Genomic DNA, 14,993 nt, shown 5'->3' on the forward strand with positions numbered 1-14,993 from the left:
CCACACCATAGAAATCCACGCTCCTCTGTCATCACTGCATCACCACCACGTCTCATATCATAACCTCTATGCTGATGCATTTATTGAAAGAAAGCCTTGGTCCTCTGACCCTGCTAAATTTTTGGAAATTTATTATGTGGCTGTCAGGATAAGTGGTAGTGCAGTAAGTCTGGTTTTACTGCCAGATAAAGAGGCTCCACTCTGCATTATGCAGCAAAGTGGAAAATATGATGTATGGAATATTGGTCCAAATATTCACACAGTTTCTCAGAGGTCACAGGCTCATTCAATTTCACTAATGGGCTTCTACTGTGTGCACACACACTTTTTATTTTTTTGTCATGTGTAGATAATAGCAGTCTATGAGATCACTCTAGCATGTTGCTGATAATGATAATAAGTACTACTATTTCAAAATTGCAGCATTACCTGGATCCACCCAGAGACAGGCTTCATTGCTGATTACTGCAATAGTTCTTTTGGTTGTTGCTCAACAAATACACAATGGTAAAACTTCACATTCTCCCCGACACACATTTTACACAGAACAGTTGAAAAACATATGTGCATCTTTCCACATCTGCTGAAGATTTCTGAAAAGTAAAAAAAAATACATTCAATTCCTCAGAGGTGTGTTCAAAATGTACACGTTTACCCTGAGGGACAGGGCCACTAATTCGTTTGTGCAAAATAGGTCCCACAACCACAATAAGATTACTTTTTGAAAGACAGGCCTGTGTTATTTCCAAATGCCATGTGGCAATCAGCAAATCTTTCTTACTGGAAAACCATGAGGACAGCAGTGTTGTGTATGATGAAGCAGAAGGGTTTGAGGGGACTGAGAGGACAGAAAAATATCACTCATCCACTCTAAATTTGTCTCAGAGAGCTGAAGAGAGCGACCAAGAGCTCAATGTGGTTCTCATTTTGTGTGCCTTTGTTTATGTGTGCGCTCACTGTGTCTGTGCAAGCGCACATACTTTTTTGTATGTTAGTGCCCTTGTCAGAATGGATCCTCCATATGAGAGATAAATAACCTCATTACATGGGGAGATCAGACAGGCAGCTTAGAGCTGACAGCAGATAGGATACTAGACAAATCCACAGGCATTAAGAAAGAATCTGTTTCTGATACGCTATACTAAAAACATGCATAAGTCTGAATCATAAAAAGTTCAACTTTCTGCTCTGCTACTGCACTGTTACTTCACTCCCAATAGCTTTAACTAAATCTAAGTGCAGATTGACCACGGTAAACATGCTCCCTTTCCCTAAAAACACAAGGAATAGTAGCTCTAATAGCAGCTATAATACATGATAAAATATCAACAATGGATCAGAGAAACACACAGCTTTCAACTATTACTCAAACAGGACACAACGGTTACTCAAGCTAAAGCGGAATAAAATATTCATGCCCCGTGAATAACAGGAAAAGTATGCATAATGACGAAACGACAATAAGTTGAGGCTCATTGAGGTGTACTTAACCACTCAACCATATATGTAACTATATGGACTGCATTTTCCGTGTTGCAGTCCATTAAGCATTAATGGCATTAATGCAAAAGCCAGACCATTCCAACAGAGAAGAGGGTGCATCCTTGACAATAGTTTAAACAGCAATATTTTACGTAACACATTTATGGCTAAAATCACATGCTGAAGTCATTTTCAGGCCGTGACACACTGAAAACCGCTCACCTCTGCCTCCTTTTCAAGTAAAAGTCCAGCATCATATTTAGTTTTAAGGTTGAGACACATTTCTGAAATAATGTTTTATGGTGGAACATTGGCGAGCTGTGAGAGTTCAGTCATGTACTGTACACGAGTGCTGCAGAATGGGTCAGTGTGCAAACACAGAGGGCCATTCTAAAGTCAGCACATAAATTGTTTAGATGTGTTTGTACACAGCGCACGTCTACCCCCTTCATTCCATACCTGCACTTCATCATTTGTAAGCTAAACACTGCAATTTTGCCTTAACAAAATAAAAATAAAATAGGTTGATGTTTTGTATGGCAAGTGAATGCTTGTGGTGGCCAAATGAAAGTTTAAAGTGTCTTTTTTTAGGTTTTCTTTTTTTAACAGCGACATCTTGAAATAGTGTGAGGCCTGTCGGTCAAAAATGGGAAAATAAGTTATTAGAAGTTCAATGATTGGGAGAGAGGTAGGAGCAGACAGAGAAACAAATCTCTGATTGAAGTGAGTTTGTTTTCCTGGCTTGGCTATATGTTTGTTCTAAAGCCTTCTTCGGTCTCGGCTCCGTCTTTGTTCCTTTGGTTGATTAAGACAAATAAACCACGGGATCAAACTATGACAGGCTCTGGAAGACAGAACAGGGGGAGGACAGGAGAAATCTGGACACATTTGATGCAGCCGTGCTCAGTAGTAGAAAGCAAATGGGAAGCCAAAGCACCGGAGTGTGGAAAATAATCACCCACTAATCACCCACTCCACCTCACATCATCAGATCGTTTAACACTCAACAAACAGAATACAAACACCACAGGTAACTGTTCATGATGTAACATCCTGGACATCTGCATTGTGACACTTAGTAGAGAAACAAATTGCAATGCCTTCCATTTTTCTACCCTTTCATTATAGAGGCTTTTTTTAAATTAAGACTTTACCTGGATTTGAACCAAAATCAACCAGTGATAGTTGAATGAGACGAGGCACACAGGATACACAGCAGTCCTTGTTCGACCTCAGAGTTGATACATATAACTCTCAACAGGTGTCTCTGCAGGGCTTCATCTATTTGTCTTAATGTCAAACGGTGGAAGGTTGGCGCTGCAGCAGAGCCGGTTAATGCATGGTGTGCTGGCACGGAGTTCCTAAAATGATAGATGGAGGGAGCGACTGAAGAAGAGACAGAGAGAATAGGATTGTCAGCCATAGAAAATTATAGTTAAGAGGAAAACAGTCCTGTGCCCAGTGTGAAACGTAAATTTAAAAAGAGAAGCTTTTCTTATAGGCTGCCTTTCAGAATCAAGTATTAAAAATTCCTCTAACTTTGACGAAATATTTCTCTCCTAACAAGTAAATCTTTTTTTTTTGTGTCCTTGGTAAAAGTGTTCATGTGGCAGAACTTATTACGTAACATCCCTGATTTCACTGAGCACACATGGGACTTCAGGGGGGAAATTACAGTTATTACAACTTGGGTCTTATCTATAGTTTTTAACTATTACAAATAAAAGTGGAGGTGACACAAGTTGATTGTTGAGATCTGGTAGCATGACATCATCTGAAATAAGTCAGACAAGGCAAAGCTCCATACATGAGCAGGTCAATGATAATACAGGTTGGAAACAAGCCCACAGTTTGGCCAGTTATCTAAAAAAAACACTGATGACAAATGTCAGTAGCAATCCATCATTGCACAGGAAAACTGCTATGGGAATAAACAGAGGGGCGCAGTTGAACCAAGAATTCCTTCTGTAAACTGTGATTACATTTTTCACAACAGACAATATGGGTCTGTTTTTCTTCCAAATAAGGCGAAACTGACTTATTTGAGATGTTTTCAAGTTACTCGTTTTAGCAATTAATTTTGTGAGTACAACATCAGATGATCCATCCATCACTTTATTTAAATGGTTTTGCGGCAGTGAAACAGGATCACATGCAAGTAATTTCAAGTTAAATTACGAAAAATCGTAAAACATTAAACCTGCAATTAGTGTAAAAAGGTTGTGAACAAGGAGTGATGCCGTATCATGGTAAACTGTTAGCAATCAGTTGTTTGTTTACCAGCAGTTACTAAGCAACATTATCATTTATTTGATGTATATCATTTTTGATTATAGCTGCTTTTAGAAATTAAGTTGTGAAACTACATGAGGTTAAAGGGTATTACAGATATTCTGTAACTGTTAGTTTTAGCTAATTCAACTCTAAACACTGAACCAGCTGACATGATCTGAAACTTTGGATGTAGGGGATGTATAATACGGTTTATCATATAGTCCTGAGGGAACAGAGTCAGTGGTTTGTCGTTGTTTGCTGTGTTTTCAATCTCCCCAAATGGCAAAAACATTCCATTTCCATACACATGGACTCACATGGAGAGTCAAGCTTTGGCTTTCCAATAGCGGAATACTTGTCACAACTTCAGCCAGTATTTAGTTTGTTTTCAGATGTCCTAGTGTGTTCACCCAGCTTTCCAGCATTCAGATTTCATCCTGTGTTCCGATCCTGCCTGCCTGCCTGTTCGTGTTTCTACCTGTCTTTTGAACTTTTGTTTCGGATTAACCTTTTGCCTGCCCCAACTGGACTTGTTGCCACGATGTTTTACTACCTGGTTTGTCATCCACTTAAATCCAATTAAACTTTGTTGCTGCACCTGAACTGTTTTGTGTCTTGCTATTGGGTTCTTGTCTGTCGTTTTCCTGAAACCCTGACAATACTCGTGGTACAAACTGTGGAAGAATTGGCTTCCACACTAAGGCACAGAGAGTGTGACTTTATGCATCTGGAAAATATTCAACATGATAACTTATCAACATTATCCCCCTGCAACATTAACGGCAGCACCAACAAAAAAAACTTTCAACAGAAAGCAAATTGATGCGTTGGAATACAGACTGTTTTACATTTAGAAGGGGCATTCAGGTTTAAGAGATGCTTTGCTCAAGTCTCATGGGAGGACTTTTAATCCAAAGACCTTTAAAATAGAAAAATTAAATGCCACAGCCATCCTCCCTTGTGCAGAATAAACATCTAGCTGAATGCAACGATACTTAAATTATTATTAATTATTTGGTCCATAGAAACAAATGACATGTTGATGGTTTTGCGTTTTTTAGCCCATTAGCTGATGTTTTACTTTCCATTTTCCAAAGCACGGCACAAAAGGTCTTTTTAATTGATTTTCCTAACTTCCAGGGAGCCGTTGGTTTCAGATTATTATAAGAATCAACTTGCACAGACTTTCAGTTTGCTCGAGATGCAATCAATCACAAGGGCACCAGCATGCAGAAAGTCGAGATGCATTTATGGTGAAATAGCTCCAAACCCTGGCTGTATGTAACTGAGATGTACTGTATAACTACTACACCTCTATAATAAAAACACACAGAAAAGTATCAACTGTTTCACATTTTAGAGGCACATAGAGGCTAATTTTCTCGCATGTAGAGTGGCCTACATGTATGGCAGTGCATTGAATTTTCGTCAGTTGAGGGACACTATAGAGGGCAATTAATCATGTTTTTCCACACGATTAAAATGAAGACCACTGCATATCTACACTTAACACTTAAGTGTCAAAAAAATCCCACACACAGACATTTAAGTACAGTCTTCAGTCACACATAATCCACATTTCATTCTTGTTTGTCATGCTTTTTTTGTTTCTCACAATGTTTTCATGAATGCAACCACTAGCACAGACTCTATCCATTGTGAAGAATAACTGAAAAGGGGAACACCAGTGAAAACCATTAGAGATTCCTGGATGGAAACCTAACTTAATTTAAACATGTAGCTACAACCGCTTTCAGCAAAGAAGAAGTGAGTGCATACACACCTTCCCCACTAAAATGAAGGTAAAATGAGCTGCAGTGAACTGCAGATAACCTGTGCAGCATGTGGGAGACATTCTCCATGGAAGCAGTCGGGGCCCAGTCTGTAACGACCATGCTAATGCCTGATTGCCTTTAATTTGATACAAATGACCACATTATCCAGCAATTTACTGGGAGCAATTATTACATAATACCTCACTTGATTAACAAACAGGCTATTATGACTGGCATGTCACATCAAACACAAGTGTCAACAGTGAGCTGGGGATTTTTTTTTTTATCTTCTCTTTCTGTGTGTCTCTCTGGGGATCACATTGTCTCCGCTGTGGAGAGGAGATGTGCTGCTGGTGTAATAAACTATGATTCCCCGAAAAACTGCTGAAAGATTCATGACAGAAACAGGCCAACATCTAATTGGGCCTGGAGAAGATGGAAGTTCTAACTCTTTTTTTTATTATTATTATCCATCCCTGTGTTTCCCATTAAAATAGTTTCCAGCCGCTGAAAAGAGGATTAGAAACAGCCAGCCTCAGGTAATACCTGCTGGAGAGTTTGCCAGACAGTTGGGTTGAACTACAGACCCTGGTTCTTCTGGCTATGGACTCTTTCCAATAACTGTTCAACCTGTCAGCTTGGTCCACACCATTAATTTATTCCCTTTTATTATTCCTAAAAACACACGTCACTGCCAGCTCAGTATTTCAGAATATTACTGTTAATTGGAAAGATAACATTGTGTATCTTATTCATCAGTTGTATCATTGGCCTCTGTTTGTTAGCTCTATGCAAGGCTTCAAACAAACTACTCACTAAGGATTGACTTATCCAGATAGCCATATGGACAAGGTGTCGTGCGAGAAAGAAAAACATTTGGCGAAGAAAGAAATATTCACCAAATTGTTCCAAAAAATAATATAAAACCAATTATAATCTAAAAGCATTCTATTAATGTATAAAACCATGTCAGCAGATCAAAATACATTTTTCCAGCTTTTTCAATTTCCAGCTTTCACTCTCAACTCTAAAGTTGATGGGAATGTGATAGATTAAGAATCTCAAGTTGAAAACGTAGGTTAAGAAGATACTTTAAGATAGCTGTTTGTCTTTACGAGAAAATATTAATTGGTGCTTAGTTTGATAGCGATCCCATGAGGACACATTTATTGATTGCAGGTGTATTTATGAGCTGCACTTCACTGCTTTTATTCCAGTCCTTGACATGGATTAGAGAGGCCCAGTCCAGACAATGACAGCTGAGGCTATAGCAGGAGAGAAGAGCAAAGACATCCAGATCTAATTGAGCAGGTGACCTGCAGACAAACGGTGGACAGACTGGAAAAACTGCCACTTGTGTCCAAATGTCACAGTCAACCGAACTGGCCAGTCTCCCTTACAGGCCTTTTTCATTTTCCACAACATTCCTTTATCCACCTGGTCGACTCTGTACTAAACTACTACTATGTACTACTATACTCATCATATACGACCAGTATGGATGCATGCAGGCCGTCACTGAAGCATTATGCACACAAACCGCAGCGTGTGTCAACAAACGATGGAGAGAGATCCCACAACAATCAAAGAGTGAAGGACAACCAGGACGCAGAGAGGTGTAAGTTACATATGCATTCATATATGCATTGTGTTACAGTTACACTATGCATGACACAACCAGCAACACTGGGTTGTTTATCTTGAGTTGACAGGTTGGTGTATGTGAGCCACCATCTCTTGATTACACACACTGCTTAAAACCTTGGAAGATTTGTTCAAGCAAAGGACCATCTGGATTCCATATGACTTTCAATGTAAACTCTTACTGTTGGCTGGAAACCAAAAAAATATCAGTATTTTGCTATGAACAACAGTTGGCCGAGGGGCTTGTCACTTCCTGAAGAAAACAGAGAGCCCTATGATCTATTAAAAACCCAATACAATGATGGATGCATAATGAGAGTTGTTGCATACCATACCTAAATGTATGTATTATATTACTGATTCTTTTCACCCATAGTTTGATGAGAAGATTGACACAACTCTACTATGTACGGTTTCATATGAAGCAACAGCCAGCAGCCAGTTAGCATAGTTTAGCATGGAAACTTTAGGCAAATGCTCAGGAGTCTGGTAATCCTCTAAGGCCTATTAACACTTATTAAACAATAATATCTTGTTTGTTTAATCTGTCCAGAAAGAACCCAGAGAAGTACAAAACAACACATGGTGATTTCCACAGGGGGATTATGTGCAGTTATGTTTTATGTTCCGCTGGTTAAACTAGGAAGTCACCACATCAGCCAAGAAAGTCTGACACATTATTCCAAAAAAATAAATAAATTGATTTCCACAAAACGCCCAAAAGTGTCCAAACGATGTGCCGTGAGATAACCTGAACCGTTGAAAGCAAACTAAACTCTTTGAAGTGATCTCAAGGGCTGCGATGCCACCCATTCCAATACTTTTTTTTCTCATTTCCATAAAACACATGAGACCTCATTGAAATCATGAGGGGTTGATATGTGTTCAGGCACATGCTTCAGATAACACAAGGGTTCCTGACCTGTCCTCAAAGTTATTGCAGAGATGTCATGTCACCCAGCCAGTTGGGCTTAAACACAGCGAGGGACACGCCAGTCTTTTTCACAAGTGGAGTCAATAAGGTAGGCGGAAAGGTTAGGGAAAGAATAGGAGGTAGAATAGGATGGTAATTGGTGTAGATGGAGTGAGAGGAAAACATGGAGGTCGGGGTGGAAAAAGCTATGTCGATCAAAATATTCTTTAAAAGGAGCATTTGTAATCGCAGATGATTTAAAACATCCTCTCACCCTTGAGCCTAAAATGTTATACTTTCTAGGATTGCTCGGTAAGCCACGGTTTCCTTCCTGACAGCGACATGTATCTAAAACACATAATCGCTGTCGACCACAGATATGATGAGAAATACCTCAAAAGCAGGCCCAAACAAAACATAACGAAAAAAGGCGCTGAAACACAGCAGAGCCGATGGAGAAACAGAAACAGTCTTTCAAAGAAAATCTTGTTCTCTGCCTTCCTTCCATCCTTCCTTCCTTCCTTCCTTCCTTCCTTCCTTCCTTCTTTCTTTCATTCCCCCTCTCTCGTCACTGCACCTCAAGAGACATCAAATCCTTCATTGGTATTGATCAGCTGAGTCTAAATATCTTTTATTTTTCAGTGAGTTAAAGGAATATTTTCACATCTTGGGAAATACGCTTAATCAATTCCTTGTCAAGCGTGGACAGCTTGATGTTTACACTTTACAATTTCCCGCTCCAGAAAGTTTCATGAAGTTAGCCAACAAGAGATTAAAAAAAAGTAAAAAAAAGGGTAGAAACAGTCAGTCATCCTGTATTGCTGCAGTAACCTGTGCTGGTGGATGTAATCTTTGACAGTGTTTTTTACAGCTGGCCCCACAGGCTTTATGGCTGCTCTGAGGCCCCCGGGGAGCAGCTTGTCCCCAGAGTGAGACAGAGGAGCTTGATGTGTAAACTGTCCGCACCTCATCGGTAACACAGACAAGCAATAAACGTGCTATAAAGAGTGATTTTGGTGCTGCCGTTTTAAACAACACAGTCATGATTTTACTTGTTTTAGCCCAAGTAGTGCATGTTTAACCCTATTTCTTTTTTCTTTTTAGATTGACTGCTGTTCGCTGCACACTATGGAATTAATGGTTGAGATAGCCAATCCTTAACTGGCTTCATTTTTGCCAAAGTTATATTAATATATTGATATGGTAATACAGTTACAAAGTAGGAATGTTAGAGCATGCACCAAACTCATATTATCCTTTCAAGACATCCGTGATTGGTTATTGTTTGTCTTTACTACACACCGCCAAGCGTAGGTCTCATTGTGGCCCTGAAAAAATTAAAGAAACACTTTGTTTTCAGGGTGATGGATTATATTGTGATCAAGATTCTGGTCTCCACAAGTTAATTATCGTACTGTTGTGTAGGGAAATTCACATCAATCTTCTGGTATGCTTTGGAAAGTAGTCAACAGTAGTTATTGACCTTTGTTTAATGAAATAAAACAGGTACGACCCATTAAAGACAAAGACATTAATTATTCTGGATGAAAGGGCAATGAATTGTCCAAAAAGATGATTCAAAACTAATTACCGAAGCGATGCACTCTGATGTTCCTGCTTCCGTCTGCCGTTTACAGACTTGAATTAGACACTGCAGCTGCTTTCTGCACATGAGCAGAGGTCCTCAGAGGGCTTTTGATCCTCTCTAGTTTCTACACCTGCACTCTGTCTCAGACGTTTTTTTCTTTTTCCACACAGTGTCTTTCGCTTCCAAATGCTGCCTTGATTCTTCTGCCACCAGGTTACACACACCACACTCAAAACACACATGTGGTTAAAATTGCTCATGGATAACTGGGGCCAATCACAAAGACAATTTTTGACATTTTCTGGGGGCGTAAGAGGGGACTTCCTGGAAAATAGAGAGGCAAAGTGAAACCAGAACTTCAGATTTTGTTCCAGAAGTAAGAAAACCTCATTCAAAATCCCATTGACATTTTTGACTTTGCTAATAACTAAAAGTGACATTTAGCAGGAATCGTTTCCCATGAGCCCTAGACACGCTAGGGTTAAACGTCATGGACAAGTCACAGGGCTTCAGTTCTTTAATAACAACAAGATAGAGAGGACTTAAAAGTGTAGAATTTGTAGATGGGAGAGATTTAGAGTTAGTTGGTTATCTTACGCCTAAGGGTGAAACCAAGCTACAATGACGTAACAACTCGTGTTGCAGAATCTGTACATTTTCAGAAAAGTTCTGTGTTACTCACACAAATCTTTTAACTTAAAATCACCAAGGTTACCATTTCTATTAGAACTGATTTAGCGAATGCCAATTTGTCTTTCCAAGAAACACAATTCACATTTTTAAATAGGCAAATAAAAGAAACGTTGGATGAGACTAGATTGCACTGAGTTACAGAAGCTAGTGGAATGGGAGCTAACGTGGATGTGACGTCATGACTTCGGCTCTCTATGGTTTTAAATAAGCTGTCAAGGTCAACAGCCCAACGTTTGAGTCCACAAGTCAAATGCCCAGTTTTATCATTTCTTATTTTGACTCCTAACCCCTAATTTCAATACTGTGATGTCACTGTGAGAGGACACCTGTGAATTATCAAGTATTGTTATTCCACACAGAAAGCGGACTAAAGGTTATATATAGGTATATTAGGGATGTCCATGGTTAACTGGTTAACCGTTAACCGTTAAGAAGATCTTTAACCGGTTAATACTAAAGGTTAAACGGTTAAAAAAAAATTAAATCCTCTTAATTTCTCTGAAATCCGGACTCTTATTTTGATATTGCTGAACCGGATGTAAGAATGCCAACTGTCGGTAAAAAATGAATGATTGTAGGCTACCCATCCCTTAAGCCTGTGTGTGTGTGTGTAAATGTCCCTTTTCAGTCACTTATTGCACTTTCTGCTCCTACATTCGCACTAGACCTCTTCTCACAACAGACAAGGTGCCATGTCAAAACGTAGGCATTTAAGTTGGCTACTGGTCCCTGAATTGTTTTTAAATTAATATGCAGGTCCTTGGAACAAAAAAAGGTCGGGAGCCCTACTATAATGCTTCATGTATTTCACTATAAATAGGCTACATTAAATCTTAACGGTTAACCGGTTAATAACCGTTAATTCTGGTGGTTAACCGGTTAAAGAAAAAATTCTAAATGGCCAGTATATTCATGACTTCCAAAATGCAGTCTTGTCCTCCTGGCTGTGACACATCAGTCTTTTCTCTTTAACAGTTCACTTTGGCCTGACAGTTATGCAACCGAAACATGAAAGACCTCCAGATGATCTCACAAAACTAATGTCAAATAATAATATCATAAATAAAAAGCATGTATTTATCATAAGGTGGTTTCCTCCTCACAAACATGTATCAGGGACCACTAAAAGCTAATGTGAATTACATCAGTTTGTGAGCTCAGTGGATATGAGAGAGAGCTGCAAGCTGCGAGGTGTTGACGGGCCAGAAGAGGTTTCCTTGCAACACAAGGCACTTTTTCGTTCCCCAAACCGCCCTGCTGAGGTCTGTGCTGACAGAAAGTCTGGAGCAAGACAGCTGAGATCATGTTTTTCACACTCCTAAATTTGTAGTTCCAGTGCAGTTATAAACATTGTCATATAAAAGTGAAGGGACGCAATTGGAAAAAAAGAAGAAAACTGATACTTATTTTGCATTTTTTTATTTCATAGGGGACAAGTGCCTCACCGCAGACTGTCCCAGCCTATTACAGTGGTTCTAATGTTTGTACAACACAACAACAATCACCAAAACAGAGGGATAACCACTGCCAAACATCCAACCGGTTCTTCCTGATTAATAGCCAAATGGTTAGTGCTGCTGCCAAAGAACCTGCTCTGAATTTCACGACTGATTAAAGAGGGATGACAGCAAGAGTTTTGACTTTTAAGCCTGATTTTGTAGTATAATATCAGGTTTTATCATAAAACATCTCTTCCTGCATGGAAATCTATGGTATTAATCAATTGGGTAAAGGGGGAACACCTTTGGACATAAATATCACAAATGTTGCTACTTGATGAGTATAAAGTATGTTATAGCAGCGATTCCCCACCAGTTGCAGTGGTTATATCGATTTTTTAGTAGTTGATATAACTAATATAAATATTTCAAGTGCAAGAGATGAGTTTCCCAGCACCAAACATGTACAGGTACACTACACACTTTCAATTGCAACATGAGGTGTTTAGGCATGGCTGTATTAATATTTGGATACATTGTTTTAAATACAATTGATTTACTTCACACTGTCCACATAACCCCAACAGCTTGAATTGATAGTTTGCTAACTTTACCGAATCAACCTGAACATTTAAATTTAAATTGCATGAAAAAAATATTGTGACAAAATATCAATATTCACATAAGAAACAGTGGTCAACACCATCCAGCTTAAACTGAATTCACATTGAATACTGGGAATATGGTGTTTATCTGTTATGTGGGCTTGTGAGACAGAAAAGGTTAGGAACAACTGTGATATTGTAGAACTGTACTAGTCTGCCTTTTCTGAACGTAATAGTGGAACAAAATTCTTAAAAATTCAGAAAAAAAGAGTAGCAAAGCAGTGCCATATAACTTAAATGTTTCCCCTGCAGACTACCTTGGACAGTTCTGTAGTACAGCTAATGGCATTATACTCATCACACAAACACGCACACACTCCAACAGGATAGCTGCTCATCCCAGAACATCTGTGTGGTATAAATCACCAACGGAGAGGTTACCTCACAAACCACCAAGCCTTGGAATGAAAGAGAGAAAAGCCCTTGGCAGCGACTGTCAAGCAAGAGAAAATCATTTTTACGTTCACAATCTGCAGTGTATCATTTTTTAATTGCCAAAAACACTAAAATGATGCGTCAAGTGGGATTTGGGGACGAGAAGTAAAAGCATGAACTGAAATCAAAAGCCCATTATGCTAAATGAATCTCCAGAGGTCTATGCAGCAGTGTAGATGTTAATCTGTCTGCCTCTAATGCTACTCTTCTACTATGATTTATATTATGCACATTACGAGATCCAAATGTACAGAAGCCAAGAATGGCCATGCTGGTAAGTTGTTTTTGATTCTATTCGGTTACCCCGTGATCACGGGATAATTACCTCGTAAAATTATCTCTCGATCACGGGATAACAAAGCTTGTTTCCCCTCATTACTTATAATATAAGGTGCTGTTACGAGATATTAATCTCACCATCAGAATCAATAAAACAATTTACGAGCACGGCCGCTCTCGTCTTCCGTACAAATACTCTTCTTTGCTGGGAAGTGGATTAGGCTCATCTATACCCTATGATTTTGGGCCAGTGTTCATAAATCTTATGAGAATTTCACTTAAGAATGCTATAAAAAAGCAGACAGAAGCTACGTCTGGAAATGATGATAATGAGATTGGCCAGGGTGAACCAAGATAGTAAAGTTTACGTCCGGAAAAGCAAAACAGTGGGCCAATTAATGCTAATTCACTCAGGGCACTTTGATTAAAAAAAGGGCCCTGATCTGAGTGTTTAATAATGGGCAGATGTGGGCCGGTGGCATTGATTATCAGGCCAATAGGACTTAGGAAAGGCTAAGCATGACTTGCACTCTCCCATCAGCCAGTGAACTCTTGGTCACCCAGATGCACTACTCCACCGGCAAGGCACGTGGGCCCGAAAAGAGAGCAGTCATCCAGCCACGTGCCTTTTTCGGATTCTTCTTCCCTCTATCCAATTCGCTCTCTTCTCTCGTCTTTCTGCCTCTGACACACACCCACAGAAAACATACTGGAGCCATTATTGGGCCCGCAACAGGCTAAGAAAGTATACAGTCATAAGATTTTAGGGCATAAGATCTCATACAAAGAAATGGTTAAAGAAATGGTCAGAGGAGGGACAGGTGCATTTGCAAGAGAGACTGAAGGACAAAATGCCTTACGGATAAAGGTGAGTATAAAATGTATAACATCAGTCCTTTAAATGTCACAGATGACTTCAATAAAGAAAAATGCTGTAACTGGTTGCAGTAAAACATCCCTTTTATTAAAGCTCCATTGGCCTCCAGATATGATGTTGCATGACTAAAATCTTCCTAAACAGCTGCTGACAGCAATGAATAAAAGTCTGAGTTGTAAATAGGGTCACATTAAGCAAATGACTGCAGCAATGGGAAACTTTTTTTATGCTGCAAAGGTACTGGAGATAAACACTTAGACGTTTGTGCGCCCTGGTTAACATTCCAGCTGGTGAGTGCCAGGGATGCACTTCCCGCTAACTCCCTCGTCATTTATCTGCTCATAAATCAGCAGACTTTTATAAGACACTGAACAAGAATCCGCACAGACCAGAGCTGCAGACTTATTGAGATATCAAATAACACCTCTGCAGGCTTATCAGTATATAATTGCAAGCTGTTGTGGAGTAAGACGCAGGAAAAGATCACTTACAGAATCCTGTAACTTATTACCGTCGTGATAGAGTGGGGGTAACTTCAAAAGTGACTGTCCAAAAAGATTTCTGTTCAGTGTCCAGTGATAATTCATTTCCAATCACATGAGGAGCCTCCGAAAAACTACACTCAGCACGAAACTTAATATAAGACAGAAGCTCTTTCTCACTAATGCACCCACACACATACATTTGAGCCTTGAAAATTGCAATAAAACATATTTTGACCTTTTGAAAATAATACCTTCAAAAGCCCTAAACTGTAATAAATTGAGACTGATGACGCAGCTGTCATCTGATTGCAAACAGATACATGGCCCCCTTGTGGTTGTGGAGATCGGAACCATCCAAAACGCAAAAGACTCTTCCCTTTATGTGAGATGTAAATAAGATTCCAAATATGACCAAACAGTGTCAGTTTTAGACTAAAATAATCA

The sequence above is a fragment of the Ammodytes marinus genome (genome assembly GCF_949987685.1).
Source record: "Ammodytes marinus genome assembly, chromosome: 12".
NCBI classification, from domain to species: domain Eukaryota; kingdom Metazoa; phylum Chordata; class Actinopteri; order Uranoscopiformes; family Ammodytidae; genus Ammodytes; species Ammodytes marinus.